General features: G+C 38.2%; 1 protein-coding gene and 1 pseudogene across 8 annotated transcripts in view; one reads left to right on the top strand and one right to left on the bottom strand.

Moving 5' to 3' along the window:
• Positions 1 to 22,144, bottom strand: part of Bicd1 (BICD cargo adaptor 1) — a 220,662-nt gene that overhangs the window by 74,771 nt on the left and 123,747 nt on the right. The window lies entirely within an intron of this gene.
• On the top strand, positions 1,142 to 2,316 carry LOC106010266 (mitochondrial inner membrane subdomain organizer 1 pseudogene; annotated as a pseudogene).

Here is a 22,144-nt window from a genome sequence, read left to right as displayed (position 1 = left end):
GCTTGCTGCATTGCTGCCTCCTGTCTACCCTGCCATGAACAGTTTCTCCTCTTAGATGCCCCTCTACCATGCCATGCTGCCTACATGCCAACTATGGATGGAAACCTCTACAAACTGTGAGCTGAAATAAACCTTTCCTCCTTTAACTCTGTGTGTCAGGTATTTTGTCCCAGCAATGAGAAAGTAACCAAGACAACAGATGTTCTCAAAGTATCTTTTAGATTATGTGGCCTGGCTGCTGTGCTGGTATATGTATCACATAGAAGAGGTCATACTAGTGAGATCATAATTTATAAGGATATGAATTTATAGAAAGTGGTCTGACTGTTGTCACAATTATAGAATGATTACTTATTGTCATCACATAAAAAATAAAAGCCCTTGTAAAGTTGACAACTACCACATTTTAGTAAAATTGGAAATTTTCAAAAAATGTGATTTCAGGTGTGTTTCTAGGACAAGAAAATTCCCCAGTAGATCTAATGTGCTCTTCTGATAGAATGGCTCCTATCCCGTCCTCCCACCACCACCGCCAGCTTCTATTACAAGAGACGGTTTTACGTATGATGGGGCTTTGACCTTGGAAGAGGAAATGGCTGCACAGAAATGACCTAAATAGAGACAGTTTCTGTGCTTAGGCAAGGACACCTGCATATGTCATCATTAAAATTTAAAACTGTGCAAAAAGCAATGGAATATCCTACAGCCTGTGGCTATCAGAATGCATGCAGAAATAAGGGGTGGGCCAGTACAGACTTGTAATCTCGCCCAACAAGAAATAAGGCACTTGACTGGGAAGGTGACAGCACACATTCTTTACACTGCAGAATTCCATTCTCCACTCTAATTCACTTAAGCTGCAAGTGAAGATGGAGAATTCGCTCTTGAAGCAAACTGCTGACCGAGACTGAACATTTGCCCAGCAGAACCTCTTCGACACTCAGCAATGACGCTATAATTCTCAATCTGCAAAGGAATCCACGGAATGGATCGCAGTGAATTAGTTTATAGTTACCTTATGTTTTATTCTCTTTTTAACTAAGACACTTGCGTGAGAACTTCTGCTTGTAGCCATGGCAAAGTTACAAAGAAAGGACTTAATTTTTCATTGTGAGTGACTGGAAACTGAATAAACATGAAATAGCTCTTTCCAAACTCCTGAATAACAGGCCCTGTAGAACTGATCTCTGACAGAAGGGAAATGAATGAGCTGAGAAGGAGGAACGTCCCAAATTTCTGGTTGGAGGCACCGTAGGAATTTCAGGGGCACAAAGGGAAGCTCAGAGAACCTAAAGCGCCAGTCGAAGTGAAGAGTTCAGAGTGCAGAGGCTTGAAGGTGCAGGGCAGAACACAGGAAAGGAGGCGCGGGCTTGGGAAGCCGCCAACGTGGCCGGGCGGCCCCCAAAGTGGTGGAGCGGGTCTCGCGGTGGGCGGACGATCACTTGAGCCTAGTCCAGAACATCCGCACTGGGATGGCCATAGCTGGAATAATGTTATTTCTAAGACGTGTTCGACTGACAATCAACATTTATAAGATCTTCAGATATTCCAGCAGAATTTATAAGAAAGAATGTTAAGTGTAACGAGGACGATTACACCGGATAACTGAGAATGGTTTAGAAATTGAACATATTCCCATCACTTTACCTGTTATATCTTCATGGAGAAAAGAGTCATGTGGTGTTTTGCTGGTTAAGCTGGCTGGAGTAGAACTCACTGCAGCTGGGAAGGTACGGATACAGAAAGAGCTCAAAGCTTCCCAAGTACTATGGTTTCAACTTCTTGGAAAGGAGAATTCAGTGCTCTTTTGCTACCTTTTAGTGAATAAGGGTGGATATTTTAGCATGAATCTGAACGAAGAAATTTTGCAAAGAGGCCTGGCAAAACTGTTCTTGTTAAAGGGCTGACTTATAATTCCAAAACTTACTGGACAATTCACAGAAAATTACTTAAAGCTGAATTAATAGCTATAAAAAAAAAGGAGATAGAATATGAAAGGAAGAATCTGAAAAGGAAAGTTATTTGGAAAAATTTAAAGACTCCTGGAAAGAAATAAGGAAAAAAGAAAGTTATTTAAAAGCAACTGGATCAGATTTCAACTTGAAAAAAGGAAGTTATTACGACAAATTGAGAACTTATGAAACGTGGAAAGACATGAGTAACTACTCCTTAATACTGAAAATCAGAGAACTTATGAGTTGCTTACATTTTCGTAGGAAAGAGTGATATATCCAAGAGGTCTAGAGGTGACTTCTCTGAAGAGTAAAATATGTAAACATACGGACATTTTTCACTGAGCCTGCATGGAAATTTCCACAAATGACCAAAGCTGAATTCTAATGGTATTTAAACATTAAAAAGATTATGTGTGTAATATCAGAAGTAATTTAAATAAATAAGTAAAGGTTGATGTAATATGCTTTTAGGAACAATGAAGTACTACAAAAAGTTACCAGAGCTAGACTTGGTGGCACAGGCCTATAATCCAAGCACTCTGGGAGGCTGAAGCAGGAGGAGCAAAGTTAGATCCCAGCCTGGGCAATTTAGAGATTTAGTGAGACATTTCAAAATTTTTAAAAGGACTGGGAATGTAGCTTAGTGTGAAGGCCCTGGGTTCAGTCCTCAGTGCTGGCCCCTCCCACTATCAGGCTGTATATATGTTGTCGTACCATTGTTTGAAGAAAAAAATCCAAGCATTGGCCAGTGTGTCATGCTGAGCAGCTGTATTTAATTTTTGTTCAAAAAAAACTTTTCCATCTTTATCTACTTTCATTATTTATATAATAAAGGAATTATTTATATAAAAAAAGAACACAGGAAAGGAGGTAGGCATGTATAGAGAGAACCCCAGGAAGCTGTGTGAGGGCATCCTTAACCCTTTCTGTGTACAAGGCTCCATGTGCCTGCTCTGTGGAAACCATTACACAAACATGCTGGAATTGAAAAGGAACAGGACAAGTTCTTTGCCTTTCAGGGTCTAAAATACAGTTAAATATTTCTCACAGGTAGCCATTTCTTTTTCTTTTATCGTTTTAATTATATGTGTAGTACTTTGAAAATTATTTTATTTTAGTCTACGGCCATACCACCCTGAACATACCCGATCTTGCCTGAAAATTATTTTATTTTATTAGTACACCTTTGCAGTACATGATGTTTACATTCATCTTGGGGAGTTGGTCCATGCTACATGATAGTTTGTTTCTTTTTTTTAGTCCCCTTTTTCTGCCGCCTCCCTCCTTTCCTCTGCCCCATCTTCATTCTTATTATTATAATTCTTAGCTCGTGTTTATAACATATCATGTCATACATTCACTGAGATTATTAGGTTTCTGTACATGGTATACCTTAATTCTACTTACTTCCCTCTTTCCTTCTCTTTTCCCTTTGCCCTCTTGGATCCCTTCCTATTTGCAAAAGGTCTATTCCCTTGTTTCTGCCTATCCTTTAATATTATTCCAGTTGTTTATAATTTGCCTTACTCAAATGAGAGATACCATATGGTATTTGAGCTGGTGTAACTGATTTATTTCACTCACATTATATTTTCCAGATGGACCCATTTTCCTACAAATGTCTCAAATGTCTCATTCTTTATAGCTGAGTAGTATTCAATTATGTATAGATACATTTTTTTATCCATTCATCCATTGATGGATATGCTGACTGCTTTCAGGATTTAGCTAGTATAAATTGTAACATTATAAACATTGGTATGCAGGTTATCACTATAGTATGATGTCATTAGCTCTTTTGGGAAGACACCTAGAAGGGGAATAGCTGGGTAATATGGAATTTCTAATTTTAATTCTTTGAGAAATCTTCATATTGTTTTCCATACAGGCTATACTAGTTTGCATTCCTACCAACAATGTAAGAGGCTTTCTTGTTCACTTCAGCCTCACCAGCAATTGTTATTCTTTGTCTTCTCTATAATTATCATTCTTTCTGGTGTAAGATGGAATGTTAGTGCTGTTTTAATTAGTGTTTCTCTAATAGCCAGAGATATTGCACATTTTTTCATATATTTGTTGGCCATCTGTACTTCTTCTGAGAAGTGTTCATTTCACTTGCCCATTTCTTGACTGGGTCTTTTATTTTAGGTGGTCTTATTCAGACAGAAATACCGGTAATTAAAGAAGTCATAAATTTTAGAATGACCAATGTGAAGACAGAGTATCTGAAATTGAGGACAAAATGGTAAATTATGACAAAGCATTCAAAGAAGCCACAAAAAAAGAGGGAGAGAACAAAAAAAGACCATCCAATAGTGACTAATGACACTAAGAAGACTAACTTAAGGCTAACTAGAATTAGAGAAAAGCTAGAAGAGAACACAGATGGAATTATTAATATGTTTACAGAAATCTTTACAGAAAGTTTCCCACATACGAGAAAAGAGTTCACCATTAAGGTAAGCAAGTCTTCCAAACAACTATGATTAAAAAAAAGAAGCTCACCAAGGCATGTCCTTATTAAATTGCCAGATATCCAATAAAAAACCAGAATTTTAAAAGCAGTCGAAGAAAAACAAAGGTAAAACTATTAGAATCACAGATTTCTCAACACAAACATTATAGGCCAGAAGAACTTCAAGTGGAGTATTTCAAGCCCTAAGAGCAGATAACTTCCAACCTAGATCAACTTACCCACCAAAGATTTCCTTTAAAATAGATAGAGAAATAAGGACATTTTATGAAAAAGACCAGTTCAGGACCTACATGAATACTAAACTAGCACTCCCCAAAATACTCAAGAATATCCTAGACAGGAAGAATAAAACCAAAAAAGCTAAAAACCCAGATGAAATGAAACATCAAAAAAGGTCAATAGATAAACAACAACAAAAATGACAGGAAAAGAAAAACAAAGACATCACCAAGCAGAAAGAGCACAATGATAGCAAATACAGTTATCAACACATCTCAGTAATATCTCTCAATGTTAATGACCTCAAAACTCCAATTAAAAGATACAGTGTCTTAGTTACCTTTTTCACTGCTGAGACAAAATACTCAGCACCCAAAGTTAAAGAAGGAAAGGCTTATTTTGGCTCACAGTTTGTAGAGATTTCAATTTGTAGTTGGCTGGCTCCAAGGCAGGATGGAGTGGCAGAGGGGCTTCACAGAGGAGAAACAGTTCGTGGCTGGGAGAAAGCAGCAAAGCAGGAAGTAGCTAAACAGCTTCTTTCTGTCTCTTGTATTCTATCCAGGCTACCTGCCCCAAAAAGTTAGTAGCACTCACATCAGGGTGGGCCACTCTTAATCCAAGCACCACACACCCTAAATCCAGCCACCTCCAAAAATCCCCACCTAAAACCACATGAGGCTTTGAGGGGACATCTAGACACAAACCATAACATATAGATTGGGAGATTGGATCAAAAACCATAATCCAATAGTCTGTTGCATTCAAGAAACTCATCTAATTAAAAAAGATAATCATAGGGCTGGGAATTTAGCTCAGTGGCATTGTGCCTGCACTGCAAGTACAAGGTACTGAGTTCAATCACCCATACCAAAAAATAAAAACAAAACATATTAACAGACTAAAAATAAAAGGATGGAAAATAATATTTCATGCACAAGGACCCCCAAAACAAGCAGGGATAGCAATTTTAGTCTCAGACATAGTAAAATTCAAGCTAAAACTGATTAGAAGATACAAAAAGGTTACTATGCACTAGTTAAGGGAACAAGAAGAGATAATATTTATAAATATTAATGCATTGAATACTGTAGTACCTATCTTCACAAAACAAATACTGCTGAAAATAAAAGATCAAATATATACCAAGACAATCATAGTGTTGGTTTTTATAAAAAGATAGATCAACTAAAGAGATAGATCACTTTTACAAAGAGATAGATAAATTACACAAAAAATCAGTAAATAAATATCAGAGCTGAACCACATCCTTGAACTTATAGATTTAATAGATGTCTACAGAACTGTATTCCACCCTTTGACAACAGAATATGCATACTTTTCTGCAGCATACAGTACATTCTCCAAAACAGACTACACAGTAGGCCACAACACCTGCTACAGAAATATAAAAGAATAAAAACTACCCATGTGTACTATCAGACCACTGTGCAATGAAAATAGAAATCAACCACAAAAGAAATCAAGGAAAATTTAGAAACACATGGAAAGTTAATAACACACTCCTAAACAACCAAAGGACTATAGAAGAAATTTAAAAATTTCTGAAAGTTAATGACAATGCCTGTACAATTCATCAGAACCTTTGGGACACAATGAAATCAAAATTTTTTTTTTGGCACCAGGGATTGAACTTGGGACCTTGCACTTGCAAGGCAGGCAGCAGAACCACTGAGCTAAATCCCCAGCCCAGTGAAAGCAATCTTAGGAGAGAAGTCCACTGCAATCAATGCACACATTAGGAAACAGCCAGCTCAAATAAATAACCTTATGAGCAACCTCAAGATACTTGGAGAAACAACAACAATCCAGGCCCAAACCAAAATTAAGGAGAGAAATCAGAGAGATTAGAGCAAAAATCAATGAAATTGAGACTAAAAAAACAATCCAAAGAATTAATGAAGAGCTGATTCTTTGAAAGAATAAACAAAATAGATAAACCCTTAGCTAAACTTACCAGAAGAAAGAAAAGAATCACATCAATGCAATTAGAAATGAAAAAGGCAAAATCTTTGAAATTTTTAAGATTCTAGTTAATTTCTGAAAAAAATGTTACTGTAGTAGACATTGGAACTTTGTCAGTTCTGTATGTACCTGATTTTTATGGACAAAGTATTATAAACATTTAATCATTCATTCCTTCATTCCTTGTATTGGTTCAACAAATACTCACTGAGTACATATATATACAAGCAATTGTATTGGTGCCAAGATTATAAAAAACACAAGACATTGCCCCTACCTCAAAAAGTGTGCAGTTTAGTTGGGGAGATGTGCATAAGAGCTAATAGCAATACCGTGCTGGGTGTGGTGACACATGTCTATAATCCCAGCACTTGGGAGCTGAGCCAGTCGAATCACTACAAGTAGGAGGCCAGACTGGGCTACAGTGTGAAACTCTGTTTCAAAAAAGGAAAAAAAGACAGAGAGGCCACTAATATCAATATTAACAGTTACTGAATCTGTCCCTACAAGTACAGTTCTGTGTACTTTATATGTAAGAACTCATTTACTTCTCACAACAACATTATGAGGTAGGTATTATTATCTCAGTCTTATAGACAAATGAATTGAAATACACAGAGATTACATAATTTGCTTAATTATTTACATTCTGTGGAATAAGAACTAGGATTTCAAGCCTTGCAATCTGACTCCAAAACAGTTGCTATTAAAACAAAGTGTATGGTGATTGAAAACTGATCTATTTATTACAGCTATTTATTGCAGACCCTTCAAATGTACAGCAATGCTAAGTGGCCAGATTTTAAAACATACAGAAGAATCCTCAGCTTACAGAAACGTATGGTCAGTAATGATTAACATTGAAATGATTATTATACATTAATATATGAAAACCTCCATACTGTATCTCATGGTGCCTATAGGAAAAAAATGCATCAGTCTCAAACAATTTGCTTATAAGTTAATTTAAAAGCATTTTATTGCTAGGTGAGAACAGACTCTAGTTAATGTTTTACAAATAATTATTCAGTACACATTCTTTTATTTATTAATAATTCTTTCCTGGAATACATTTCTTAGTTTTAAAAAAGTTTACAAATCATGAAACAAAGTCCATTTGGTGCCATATAGTCTCCTGCTGCCCAAGGTTCCTTAGCTACTCTACAAATTTCCACAAGCTCGGAGGCTTAAACAACAGTGCCCATCCTCAGTTCTGGAGGCCAGAAGTTTGAAACTGAGGTGCTGGCAGAGCCACACTCCTTTTGGAGGCTCTAGGTGAGAACCCTTCCTTGCCTTTTCCAGCTCTGCTGGCCCACGGCATTCCTGGTTGCAGAATTTTTAAAAATCAAATTCAAAATGGAATCACATGTAATAGTAACAACCTTTTCGTTACTGACTCTTGCCCCTACCAGCTACTGTAACATCTCTGAGCATGGACCCAGCTCAGCCCCATAATTGTTTTTGAGAGTCTCCATGAGTCATCTTCCTGGGCTCATGTTAAGGCACTGCTGTGTCCTTGCACTCCTGCTCCCTCCATGTCCACTCTGGGTTCCACCTCTCCATGGCTAAAGGTGGCTTCATTACTGTCTCTGGTAACCTGATTGCACCTCCTGCCATGTTCCACCAGGACTGCCTGTTTCTGCTGGGTGCAAAGGTGATAAAACCACTTAGGTGGTGAAATCTTTCTCAAGAATCTTCTGCTATTGGCACAGGAGGTGAGCTGTTCCCAGTACTAAGGAGGAGGCTTCCAGGCCACAGTACCCTGCCCCCACAAGCACAGAGGAGGTGAGCTGCTCCCAGTGCCCAGGAGGAGGCTTCTGGGCTGCCTTACCACCTCCCCCCACCGCCAGTGCCCAGGAGGAGGCTTCTGGGCCGCTGTATCACCACACCCAGTGCAGAGGAGGTGAGCCACGTGGGCACCAGCACCACCAACCCCCGCCCCGCAAAAGAAGAAGACATGTAAAAAAGTCTCAAAACCAGACTTCCAGACATTCTAAAGCAACCCCAAAGGGAAACGAGATGGAACACTCTGATACTCAACCACTGGGCTCCCTGAACTGGCAACAAAAGAGGATCTGCAAAAAATGAAATCAGAAATAATTTCTCACATAACAACAGAGATTGTGCCCATAGTACAAGACATGACTAATAAATCTACACAGGACACAGATGAAAAAATAGAGGAGCTGAGGTACATGATAGAATCCCAACATAGGAAATAAATGGAATCCATAAAACAGATACAAACAGATTTCCAGAAGATTAAAAACTCTATTGAAAGCTTACTCAGCAGAATGAGCCAATGTGAGGACAGAATTTCAGATATAGAAGATAAGATTGTAATTGGAGTCCAGGAAAAGACAAATTTCTTTAAAATTTTAAGGGACCATGAGAAATCAATCCAGCAGCTGCTAGACGATGCAAAGAAGAATAACTTAAGACTGATCAGAGTTAATGAAGAAACAGGAGAGAGTGCAGATGACATAAAAAACCTCTTCACAGAAATGATGGCAGAAAACTTCCCAAGGAGGGGAAAAGAACTTGACATACAGTTAAGTGAGGCATATAGGATTCCAACTACCCTTGATCAAGAAAACTCTACACATAGGCATATAATAGTTAAGATTCCAGAAACCCAACAGAAGGACAAAATTCTACAAGCAGTTAGAGAAAGGAAATAAATCACATACAAAGGAAAGCCCATTAGAATCACAGCAGACTTCTCAATGCAAACTCTCAAGGCAAGAAGAGCTTGGAGTGACGTACTTCAAGTCCTAAAGGAAAACAGCCTCCAACCCAGGTTGATGTGCCCTGCAAAACTATCTTTCAAAATTGATGGAGAAATAAGATACTTTCATGACAAAGAGTGCCTTAGAAACTTAATGAATACCAAACCAGCACTCCAAAAATTTTTAGACAATATCCTAGGAAAAGACAGCAAGGATCACAAGCCCAGGAAGCCCAGCAGAATGAATCCATCAGGCATGATAAGAAATTAAACCAAAAGGGGGAGAATCCAACAAAAAGAAAAAGTCATGACAATAATAAGTGAATACTTATCAGTTCTAACCATCAATGTTAATGGTCTCAATTCACCAATCAAAAGAAACAGATGGGCAAGATGAATCAAGAAGCAAGATCCAACAATATGCTGCATACAAGAAACACACTTAATTCAAAAAGAAACTCAAAGACTGAAAGTTAAAGGATGGAAAACAATACTCCATGCAACAGGAACCCCCCCCCCCAAAGTAGGAGTAGTTATCGTCTTTGCAGACCAAGTGGATTTCAAACCAAAATTTGAAACACTTCTGGTCCCCAAAATTTCAGATAAGGGATAGTCAACTTGTATGTACAAATCTATTGTGAACATGTATTTTCATTCCTTTTAAGTAAAAACTTAAGAACAGAGCTGTTGGTTCTTAACAGCAATACAAGAAATTTCTATATTGTTTCCAAAATGGTTTTATCACTTTACATTCACATTAGCAGTATTAGAAAGTTCTAACTGGTTCACACCTAAGGTGACACTTGCTCTTTTTTAAAACTTTTAACTTCATCTCCCTAATGAGTGTATAATACAATCTTGTTATTGTACTGATTAGAATTTTTCTGATTCTAGGGTTGCACACCTTTCCTGGTGCTATACTAGCTATTTATCATCTTCTTGTGTCTATTTTTTAATTGGGTTGTCTATTAATGAGCTGTAAGAGTTCTTTATATATTCTGGTTATAGGTTATATATATGATAGATCCAATATATGGTCTGTTGAAGGACTACTTTTCATTTTCTCAACAATGTCATTTAAAGCTCTAAATTTTGATGGAATCTCATTTATCAAATGTTTTTTCTTTTACACATTTTTTTTTGTATCCTAGGAAATTCCTGCCTATCCTAAATTCATGAACATTTTCCCTTATAATTTCTTCCTTTTTTTTTTTTTTTTGGTACCAGGAATTGAACTTGGGTCCTTGCGCTTGCAAGGCAGGAGGCGGAACCACTAAGCTAAATCCCCAGCCCTATAATTTTTTCTTAAACTCTTATATTTTTAGTCTTTCATATTTAGATTTCATAAATCCTTTCTAGTTATTTTTATGTATGGAAATAAAGGGTTGAGGTTAATTTTTTACATGTGGATACCAGGTGTTCTAGTACCATTTGCTGAAAACACTATCTCTTCCTCTGCTCTTGAGTTGAGTTTATGTTCTGTCAAATGTTAATGTTAAATAATCTTTCAAAACTCAGTGGACCATATATGTGTGGTTCTATTTCTAGATTCCCTGTTTTATTCCAATGATCTGTGTCTTTCCTTACACCAACACTGCCTTGATTACCGTAGATTTAGAGGAAGTCTTAAAATTGGGTAATAAATGTCCTCCAACACTGTTTTTATTTTTGCTTTTGGCTTTTCTGGGTCCTTTGTACTCATACATAACTTTTAAATTTCAATATCCGGTTCTTCATTTATAGCAAGTATACACAGACCTGAATTTTTATATATACCTTGTGTTTTCTAATCCTGCTAAATTCTAGTACAAGTTCCAGGGGCTCCTAGAGATTTCTTAGTATTTTCTCTGTAGATGATCATTTCATCTACATATAAAGATTTTGCTTCTGCCATGCCAGTCCTATCCTAGTTGTGTCATTTTATTGCCAGACTCTTTTGGTTGGGCCTAGGTTCCAAAGTTTAATGGACAGATAAAGAGTAAGCATATCTGCCCTTGTTCCCCACCTTAAGGAGAAAGCATTGTATCTTCTCCATTCATACAAGGCATTCTCGCTGGAAGTATGGAGTATATGTCTTTAATTTGTTGAGAAGTTTCTGTTCTACTTCTAGTCTCCTGATAGCTTTTACCATGAATAGCTATAGAATTTGGTCCAATACTTTTTCTCCAACTAGTGACAGGCTCATATGGCTTTTTCCTTTCCTCTGTTAAAATGATTACTTTTGGGGGTGGATCTTCCAATGCTGAACCAACACTGCCATCCCTATAACAAAATCACTTTCTACATCCTGCCAGATCTGACTTCTAAGAGTTTGTTTTGTTCAACAAATTTCTATCTATGTTCATACTTTTTTCTTCTATTATTTTTATCCAATTTTAGGATTAGCACAATGTGGGGTTCCTAAAATGAGGGGAGAAGTGTTCCTTCTTTTTTCTGTTTTGATTGTTTGATATAATTTATCAGTTAAAATGGTTATGAGCCTGCTGTTGTCATATAGGTAGGTTTTCAAGCTAGGAATATACTTTCTTTAATAGGTGCTATTCAAATTTTATATTTCCTCTAGAGTTAGTTTCATTAATTTGTCTTCTAAGTTACTTCTTAGAAGTTGTCAAATTTATTTCAAAAAAGATTTTTGTAATATGCTTTCTATATCCTTTTAAATTCTGTAAAATCTGTGGTAATGTCTCCTAGATCTTAATATTGTAATTTAAAAAATGTATAACTGATATTGTGTAACAGGAAGAAAAGGTCTAAAAGAGCAGGGGAATTGGGAGGGGTAGGGGAAGGGAAAAAAGGGAAAGGAAAAAATATGAGAAGAGGAAAAAAATGGAAACAAGGTCTTTGCAAACAGGGAAGGGTGGAGGGGGTGAAGGGAGGGCAAGGGAAGGGGAAAAAAATAAGAACCAAGAGACTCATGTAATGGTACAAGATCCCAATGATGAATGTAACTATATTTTATACCTAAAATGTACCAATAAAGTTAATGGGGTAAAAAAAAAAAGAGGAAAGCCTTGGCATGGATAGAAATTTTTCAAACTGTCCACATGACTGGTTATGGGTATTAAGAACAGAATGTTTATCTTCCCCCCAAATTCCTATAGTGAAGCCTTGACCCCCACTGTGATGGTATGTTGGACATTGGGATTTTTGAGAAGTAATGAGGCTTGGATGAAGTCATGAGGTCTAGTGTTGGTCTGATGGGATTAGCGCCCTTGTAAGAAGAGACACCGGAGAGGTCACACTCCTGCTCTCTCCCAGTCTGTCTCCATGCTTGCACAAAGGAATAGCCACAGGAAGCCACAGCAAGAAGGTGGCTGGAATCGAGGCCCTCACCAAGAAGAACCAAGTCAACAGGCACCCTGAACTTGGATTTCCCAGCCACCACAACTCTGAGAAATACACTTCTGTTGTTGAAGCTGCCTTATGTGTGATATTTTGTCACGGCAGCATGAGCTGACTAATATAACGGCCAAGTTTTAGTTCAAGGATGAATGAATGAGTATAAATGAAAGCCCTGAATACGTAATGCCTCTGCACTGGGGGAAAAATGCCTCTCAAGCGCTGAAAGAGAAGAATACAGACTAATTAAACAAGGAGAATAGTAAAGGAAATTGCTTTTTAAGTAATGTTATCTGGTGGTTCACTGCTCCTTTCTAATTGCACCAGAGGGAAACCAGACAATAGTATTCATTGAATTCCGGAGGACTGGGCCTAGATTTTGTTCATCTGATTCAAAGGCTCAGTTCAGCGAGAGAAAGATGACGTGACTGTCCCGAGTGGCTGAGACAGTGACTCCCACAGATGTCCTGCTTTTGACAGCAGCATGGTAAACAGAGGAGGAAAGATCTCGGGGAAGATCAGCACTTTGTTTATCTGCTTGTACTGCCTCTGGTTTTCCAAACAGATGCAACAAGTGAGTTTGTTAAAATAGGGTACCTACTAAGAGACTCAAACATCCTGTTTTATTTATTCAGCCAATATTCACTGAATATCCATGAGTGTCAGATGCTATTCTGGATGCTTGGGATGTAGCAGTGAATAAGACAAGTTTAGGGCCTGTCCAGAAAGGGTTTGCGAGGCCACACTAAGCTCCCTACAAATATCAAACTAAGGGGGGAAAGGCAGAGCAAGGGGGGTGAGGAGGGGTCAACGTGATCAGAGTAGGTGTTATTTGCATATACAAATCTGACAAAAGGAAACCCTTTAACAAAAAAAATTTAAAGAGCTGGTATTGCACTTGGAAGGAAACAAAACAAACAGAAAAGTGCTAAGACTGAAATAAATAAGAATAAACTATAAAGTGACTAGGGCACTATTACTGTCATTAATCACCAACTGCTTATAATAAATATTAATATTCATTTCTGCTTTCTTTTTGATGTTGAAAGAAGACACATTTCCATCACTTTTAGACTAAAAACAAAATAATAAGCCACAGTCCTTCTTGGGCTATTACCATTAAATTTGTGGATACAGAGTCATTTTGAAAGGTAAAATGGCAAATGCTGATGGATAGGTTCAATGAGACATTAAAGTCAAACAAACGAGGTAGACATAGAACAACCAGTTTGAAAGCAGGGACCAGGCTTTCCTCACATTTGCAGCTTGTAGAGCAGCTGGCACCACTCCTGGCACTATTAATAATGTGCAAAATGCAACAGGGAGAAAAAGGGCAAATACGTAGAAAACTAGTCCATAGGAAAAGGAATCCACATGGCCAATAAACAGAATAAGATGCTAACCCAATTCTGCAGCATAGTGTAAGAGACACACCATGGCTGTAAGACTGTTGCCATGAGGCTTGCTCAGGACCATGCAGGCTGATGCGATGCACCATGGTACAGCCTACCCGGGGTGCCCAGGGGACAAGGTGGCCAGGCACTGAGGCAGTTCTCACAAATCTTAAAGCAAAGGTCACCCTGACAAGAATAGTTCAGCTTCCCCTTGGGACAGAAACACTATGCCACTTGCCCAGACCAAATGAAAGTACAGGAAGGGGGCAGAACCCTCCAATGTCAAGCACAGTCTCCAGGCAGAGACCCCAGAGAGGCAACCACCTGAGCCTGACTGATCCTGCCTCACCCCACCGATATGCTCTACTTCTGACGTGTGAGTGTGAGGTGCTGCCAGGGCAACCTTTGGAGCACCAGGAAGGCTAGGGCTCACTTTTCATGGGACTAAGACAGAAGGGGAGATGCTGCCTCTGGGGAAGCTGATGAACTAGGAGCACACAGGACCTCAAGCACTACAAATTACTAACTAAGAAAAAAAAGTAAAAAGAGATGCAGGTTTAAAAAAAGATAACAGACCACTACCCCAAGCGCAGAGGAGGTGAGCTGCTCCCAGCGCCCAGGAGAAGGCTTCCAGGCCACTGTACCCCCCCCACCCCCCACCCAATGCAGAGGAGGTGAGCTGCCCAGGTGCCAGCAACAACCCCCATCCTGCTGAAAGGAGAAGACACTTCCAGATCACCTAAAGCAACCCCAAAGGGAAATGAGATGGAACACTCTGATACTCAACCACCTGGGCACCCTGAACTGGCAACAAAAGAGGATCTGGAAAAAATGAAATCAGAAATAGTTTCTCAGATTGTGCCCATAGTGCAAGGTATGATTAATAAATCTAGACAGGACACAGATGAAAAATAGAGGAGCTGAGGAACATGATGAAATCCCAACATAGGAAATAAATGGAATTCATAAAACAGATTTCCAGGCAATTAAAAATTCCACTCAGCAGAATGAGCCAATGTGAGGACAGAATTTCAGATATAGAAGATAAGATTGCAATCAGTGACCAGGAAAAGAAAAAATTCTTTAAAATTGTAAGGAACCATGAGAAATCAATCCAGCAGCTGCTAAACAATGCAAAGAAGAATAACATAAGACTGATTGGAGTCAATGAAGAAAGAGGAGAGAGTGCAGATGACATTAAAAAAAACTGTTCACAGAAGTGATGGCAGAAAACTTCCCAAGGAGGGGAAAAGAACTTGACATACAGTTAAGTGAGGCATATAGGATTCCAACTAGTCTTGATCAAAAAAAATCTACACATAGGCATATAATAGTTAAGATTCCAGAAACCCAACAGAAGAACAAAATTCTACAAGCAGTGAGAGAAAAGAAACAAATCACATACAAAGGAAAGCTCATCAGAATCACAGCAGACTTCTCAATGCAAACTCTCAAGGCAAGAAGAGCTTGAGTGACACACTTCAAGCCCTAAAGGAAAACAGCCTCCAACCCAGATTGATGTGCCCTGCAAAACTATCTTTCAAAATTGATGGAGAAATAAGATACTTTCATGACAAAGAACACCGTAGGAACTTCATGAACACCAAACCAGCACTCCAAAAAATTTTAGACAATATCCTAGGAAAAGACAGCAAGGATCATAACCCCAGGAAGCCCAGCAGAATGAATCCATCAGGCATGACAAGAAATTAAATGCAAAGGTTGAGAATCCAAGAAAAAGAAAAAGTCATGACAATGGTAGGTCAATAAGTATCCATGACAACTATCAATGTTAATGGTCTCAATTCACCAATCAAAAGAAAGAAACTGGCAGAATGGGTCAAGAAGCAAGATCCAACAATGTGCTGCATATAAGAAACACACTTAATTCAAAAAGAAACTCAAAGACTGAAAGTTAAAGGATGGAAAACAATACTCCATGTGACGGGAACTCCAATAAAACCAGGAGTAGCTATCCTCTTTGCAGAGCAAGTGGATTTCAACCCAAAATCTGAAACACTTCTGGTCCCAAGAATTTCAGATAAGGGATAGTCAACTTGTATGTACAAATCTATTGTGAACATGTGTTTTCATTCCTAAGTAAAAACTTAAGAACAGAACTGTTCTTAACAGTAATACAAGAAATTTCTATATTGTTTTCCAAAATGGTTTTATCACTTTACATTCACATTAGCAGTATTAGAAAGTTCTAACTGGTTCACACCTAAGCTGACACTTGCTCTTTTAAAACTTTTAACTTCATCTCCCTAATGAGTGTATAATACAATCTTGTTATTGTACTGATTAGAATTTTTCTGATTCTAGGGTTGCACACCTTTCCTGGTGCTATACTGGCTATTTATCATCTTCTTGTGTCTATTTTTTAATTGGGTTCTCTATTAATGAGCTATAAGAGTTCTTTATATATTCTGGTCATAAGTTTTATATATATTATAAATATGGTCTGTCGAAGGACTACTTTTCATTTTCTTAACAATGTCATTTAAAGCTCTAAATTTTGATGGAATCTCATTTATCAATTTTTTTCTTTTATACATCATTTTTTTGTATCCTTGGAAATTCTTGCCTATCCTAAATTCATGAACATTTTCCCTTATAATTTCTTCTTAAACTCTTATACTTTTAGTCTTTCATATTTAGGTTCATAGATCCTTTCAAGTTATTTTTATGTATGGAAATAAAGGGTTGAGGTTAATTTTTTATATATGGGTACCAGGTGTTCTAGTACCATTTTCTGAAAACACTATCTTTTCCTCTGCTCTTTAGTTGAGTTTATGTCCTATCAAATGTTAATGTTAAATAATCTTTCAAAACTCAGTGGACCATATATGTGTGGTTCTATTTCTAGATTCTCTGTTTTATTCCATTGATCTATGTCTTTCCTTATGCCAACACTGCCTTGATTACTGTAGATTTAGAAGAAGTCTTAAAATTAGATAATAAATGTCATCCAACACTTTTTTTTTCTTTTTACTTTTCTAGGTCCTTTGTACTCCTACATAACTTTTAAATTTCAATATCCAATTCTTCATTTATAGCAAGTATAGATAGACCTGAACTTTTATATATACCTTGTGTTTTCTAATCCTGCTAAATTCAAATTCAAGTTCTAGGGGCTCCTAGAGATTTCTTAGTATTTTCTCTGTAGATGATCATTTCATCTACATATAAAGATTGTGCTTCTACCTTGCCAATCCTATGCTAATCGTTTCCTTTTTTTGCCAGAGTAATTTGGTTTGGGCCTATTTTGGTTTCAAAGTTTAATGGACACATGAAGAGTAGACATATCTGCCCTTGTTCCCCACCTTAGGGAGAAAGCATTGTATCTTCTCCATTCATATAAGGCATTTTTGCTGGAAGTACGGAGGGCATGGCTTAACTGTTGAGAAGGTTCTGTTCTGCTTCTAGTCTCCTGATAGCTTTTACCATGAACAGCTTTTACCATGAATTTAGTCCAATACTTTTTCTGCAACTACTGACAGGATCATATGGCTTTTTCCTTTCCTCTGTTAAAATGATGACTTATTGGGGTGGATCTTCCAATGCTGAACCGACACTGCCATCCCTATAATAAAACCACTTTCTACATACTACCAGATCTGACTTCTTATAGTTTGTTTTTTAAAATAAATATTTATCTATGTTCATATTTTTTCTTCTATTAGCTTTTTCCAGTTTTAGTATTACCACAATGTTGATTTCCTAAAATGAGGGGAGAAGTGTTCCTTCTTTATTCTGCTTTAAATGTTTGATATAATTCATCAGTTAAAATATACAGGAGCCTGTTGTTGTCATATAGGTAGGGTTTCAAGCTAGGAATATACTTTCTTTAATAGGTGCTATTCAAATTTTATATTTCCCCCAGAGTCAGTTTCATTAATTTGTCTTCCAAGGTACTTCTTAGAAGTTGTCAAATTTATTTCAAAAAAGATTTTTGTAATATGGTTTCTATATCCTTTTAAATTCTGTAAAATCTGTGGTAATGTCCTGTAAATTTTGATATTGTAATTAAAACAATGTGTAATTGATATTGTGTAATAGGAAGAAAAGGTCTAAAGAGTAGGGGAAGTGGGAGGGGTAGGGGAAAGGAAAGCAGGGAAAAGAAAAAATATGAGAAAAGGAAAAAAATGGAAACAAAGTCTTTGCAAATAGAGAAGGGTGGAGGGGGTGAAGGGAGGGCAGGGGAAGGGGAAAAAATAAGAACCAAGATACATCATGTAAAGGTACAAGATCCCAGTGATGAATGTAACTGTATTGTATACCTAAAATGTACCAATAAATGTAATGGGGAAAAAATAATAAATAAATAAATAAATAAATAAACAAACAGTCATAGTGGTAAAGTTAAGAACTTTTAAAAAAATGATTCCCCAGGATCCCCCTAAACTGTGTACACTTCTTCATCACAGGGTGCAGGGGGTGGTCATAGATGTACATAGTTTCAGGAAGGTGATTTAGAAAGAAATATCAGCAGTGTGAGCGTGCATCCTGCTCCACCTGAAAGCATGCCATGAAAAGCTCATCTCGGGTTCCAGGGCCAAAATGCACAAGTACAACAGGCTGAGGACCAAATCCTCCACAGAAGGGCATCTGTGGACTTTTAAGACCTAAACTACAGCAATAAGCACGTGTGAAGAGTAGGATGATGAGAAGAACGGCAGTCTCTGAGACATCCATAGCCTAGTGTGGGGACCTAAGCATGTGTCAAGCTACAGAGCAAAGGGAAGGAAGATTGCAGATGCTTTAAGGTTAGTCATCTGATCATGAGCTCGGACAGCAGACTGCGCCATGACAGTGGGCACAGTGTGATCACAGGGTCTTAAAAGTGGGAGAGAAAGCCCAGGAAGAGACCCAGAGAAATGGCGGCCAGAAGACACAGCTTGCTGCTGCCGGGGTTGCAGATGGGAGAAGGGAGTCATGAGCCAGGGAATGTGATGTCTTGAGAAGCTGGGAAGGCAGAAAAGGAATCTTCTCTGAGGCCTGCCAGCACTTTCACTGTAGCCCAGTGAGATGTAGTCTAGACCTCCACACTACAGAGCTTTAACATAATAAATCTGTGTTCCTTTATTTAAGAGGTTACTTCTATAGAGCAGGACTGGAGGTTGAGGCAGTGTGGAGGAAGATTTAATTTTTATATCATTCTACTTTACTGGAATATATCTATATATCTCTATATATCTTTTAAAATGTGTAACAACAATAATATAGAATTGGGGTTTTTTGTGTTTTGTTTTTTTGGTACCGGGGATTGAACTTGGGTCCTTATGCTTGCGCAGCAGGTGGCAAAAACACTGAGCTAAATCCTTGGCCCTAGAATTGTTTTTTTTTGTTTTTTGTTGGTACGGGAGATCGAACTCAGGACCTTCTGCTTTCTAGGCAGGCGGAGAGAATTGTTTTAAGTCGCCATTTTAAAAATCGCTTCTTGGCCTTTTGGCTAAGATCAAGTATAAGTTGCCATTTTAAAAATTGTAATTCCCTTTGTGACGGCAGTAACTTTAAGGACAACTTCCTATCCCAGCTAGAAAATAATGAGGTAAATAAAAAAACAAAATTCAGAGAGAGGATAATTTTGTGTAAGGTCTAATTCACTCAAAAGGACCAGGAATTAAGCTATAATTTCATTCTGTATAACAGCTTGAACTTATTGAGAATATGTCTGTATGTAATAAAGATTAAGACAGCACAAGCTTTGGAAAGTAGGCAGATACTTGGTAAAAGGCAAAAATGAAACAACATAATCTTGAGTTTCCTTTCTCACCCTGAAAATCCACTGAGTCCCCCTCACTGTCCCATTGCTTCACTTTTTCTTTATTGGGGGGCAGTGCTGGCGATTGAACCTGGAGTTTCATGAGTGCTACCCAAGTTCTGCCACTGAGCTACATACATACTCAGCCCACTATTTCCTTAAATTGGCTAAATGATAAATGTACTTTGCAAGTCACACCGTATTTTCAAGTCATCTTGTTATATCAAAGTGCAGTAGTAATCTGTTAAAGACTGGACACTAAATGAACACTGCCTGTGTCTCAGGCATCCTTCTTGTGACTTTGTGTACTGCACCTTATTTTCACAATAACCCCATCTTGGGCAGGTGCTGCCTTTATTCCTCTTCGTTGCCCAAGGTCCATAGCCAGTAAGGAATGAAGCCCAGAGTTGAACAGAAACAGGGTAATTGCAGTATGGGCAGTCTTGGTCACTTACTCCTTCTCTCTGTACAGTCAAGAAAGCATGACTCAAGTGTAAAGATAACTTCTTTTTTTGGTACCCAGGATCAAACTCAGGACCTTTTGTTTGTGAGGCAGGCAGTGGAACCAATGAGCTGAATCCCCGGCCCCAAGAGAATTTCTTTTGATTAATGTAGTGTAGGATAATTTTCAGTTTTAGCGGCCTTTTAGCATGGCAGGTCCAGGGTTGCAGAATTAGCATAATAAGCCTCCTGGTTCTTTCATTTCATGAGTTCAGCCTCTCACCATCTAGGCTCACTAGATATCGTGCTTCGTGTCTCATATTTGATCTCAAGGAATGGGCCACTAACCAAAATAACTAACCAAAATAACTGGCTGCATTTATATCAAATCTCTTGTATTTCCTTTTAAAGACTCAGTGTTCCTGGGAACCAAAGTTGTGCTGCAATAAAATCATTTGAAAATTACTGGTGTTATCAAATCACATGGAAAATTTTTGTGCATAAGAATGAACTAGGTTTAATAACAGAACAATTCTGGTATAACGCTGCCAATTAACCAAATGTACCTTAAAATACTAAAAACCAAACCAAACCAAACACCCCACTCCAGAAGCCCTCAGTGAACTCCAGGAAGACACTCCCAGATCCACAGCACTTTAAACTGGGTTTCCTTTGAACACTGTCAGGGACACCTGGGAAACAAAGAACCTTCCAGCTCAGCCCTAATGGTCTGTGTCACCTTCCCCTATAAAAATCACATCAGAAATTTTTTTCTCTCTTGTTCAAATTCTAGATGGGAGAGGAAATGAGAAAACACAACATTCTCAGACAAACCAGTAAATTAGATTTGTTAACTGAAATTTATAATTAAACTATTTCAAAGAGCCCATATATGGGCCGGGGATTTAGCTCAGTGGTTTCGCCGCCTGCTGCGCAAGCGCAAGGACCTGAGTTTGATCTGGTACCAAAAAAAAAAAAAAAAAAGAATCCATATAATAGCATGCACTATTTGTAAAAGGCCCTGTATTGCCTCAGGCTTCTCTGGCAGTTAAGATCCAGGCTCATTTTTCCATGCCAGGTTTGTTCCCCAGGGCACCAAGAAATTTGCTTGTTCAAATCCTCCACCCTCTTCCCCCACTACTGCTACATTCTATCCCACCCACCTTGGGTTTCTTTCCTTAAAGACAAGCATTGAATAATATACAGGCTCCCCAGCCATCCAGCTTCCCGACCAGGTCCCCAAACCATTCTCACACTGTCCTTAGACACTTAAGTAGTTTTGTTTGTTTGAGACAAACTTACTATGTTGCCCAGGCTGGTCTCTAATCCTGGGCTCAAGTGATCCTCTCATTTCAGCCTCCCAAGTAGCTGAAACTAAGGTAGCTACTGTGCCTGGCTACTTACTGCTTAAAATCAACATGAGTCTTTTCTTCACCTCAAGTTTTCTATACTATACTGTACCATACTAACATCTATACTAACAATAAGAAAGCAGATTTCACCTGGTCAAGGACATTGCTCTTGCAATTAGCCCTCCTCCCTCTTCCCTTTATCATCAACTTTCCTTTTTTTAGGGGTTCTCAGTTTACAAACACACATCTCCCTTTAACAAAATCTACCACCACAGCAGAAATTAACAGCAAAACAAAATAAAACTAACAGTATTACTGTCCCACAGCAAAATCCTGATGTGGACATTGATACTTTCAGACCCCATTTCCTCACATTTTCTCTTCAGCCCGTCTCATCAGGCCGTGGTGCCCACCCCCTGGGGGACTCCCTGCCAACCCATCACTTTCAGCTTCATAAAGAGTCATGCACTCCTCATTTCTTGATTTTGGA

Source organism: Heterocephalus glaber, unplaced genomic scaffold (genome assembly GCF_053883595.1).
Source record: "Heterocephalus glaber isolate CG9 unplaced genomic scaffold, H.glaber_assembly_v1.0 deba00001733, whole genome shotgun sequence".
NCBI lineage: Eukaryota > Metazoa > Chordata > Mammalia > Rodentia > Bathyergidae > Heterocephalus > Heterocephalus glaber.
This window is presented reverse-complemented; position numbering and strand designations above follow the sequence as displayed.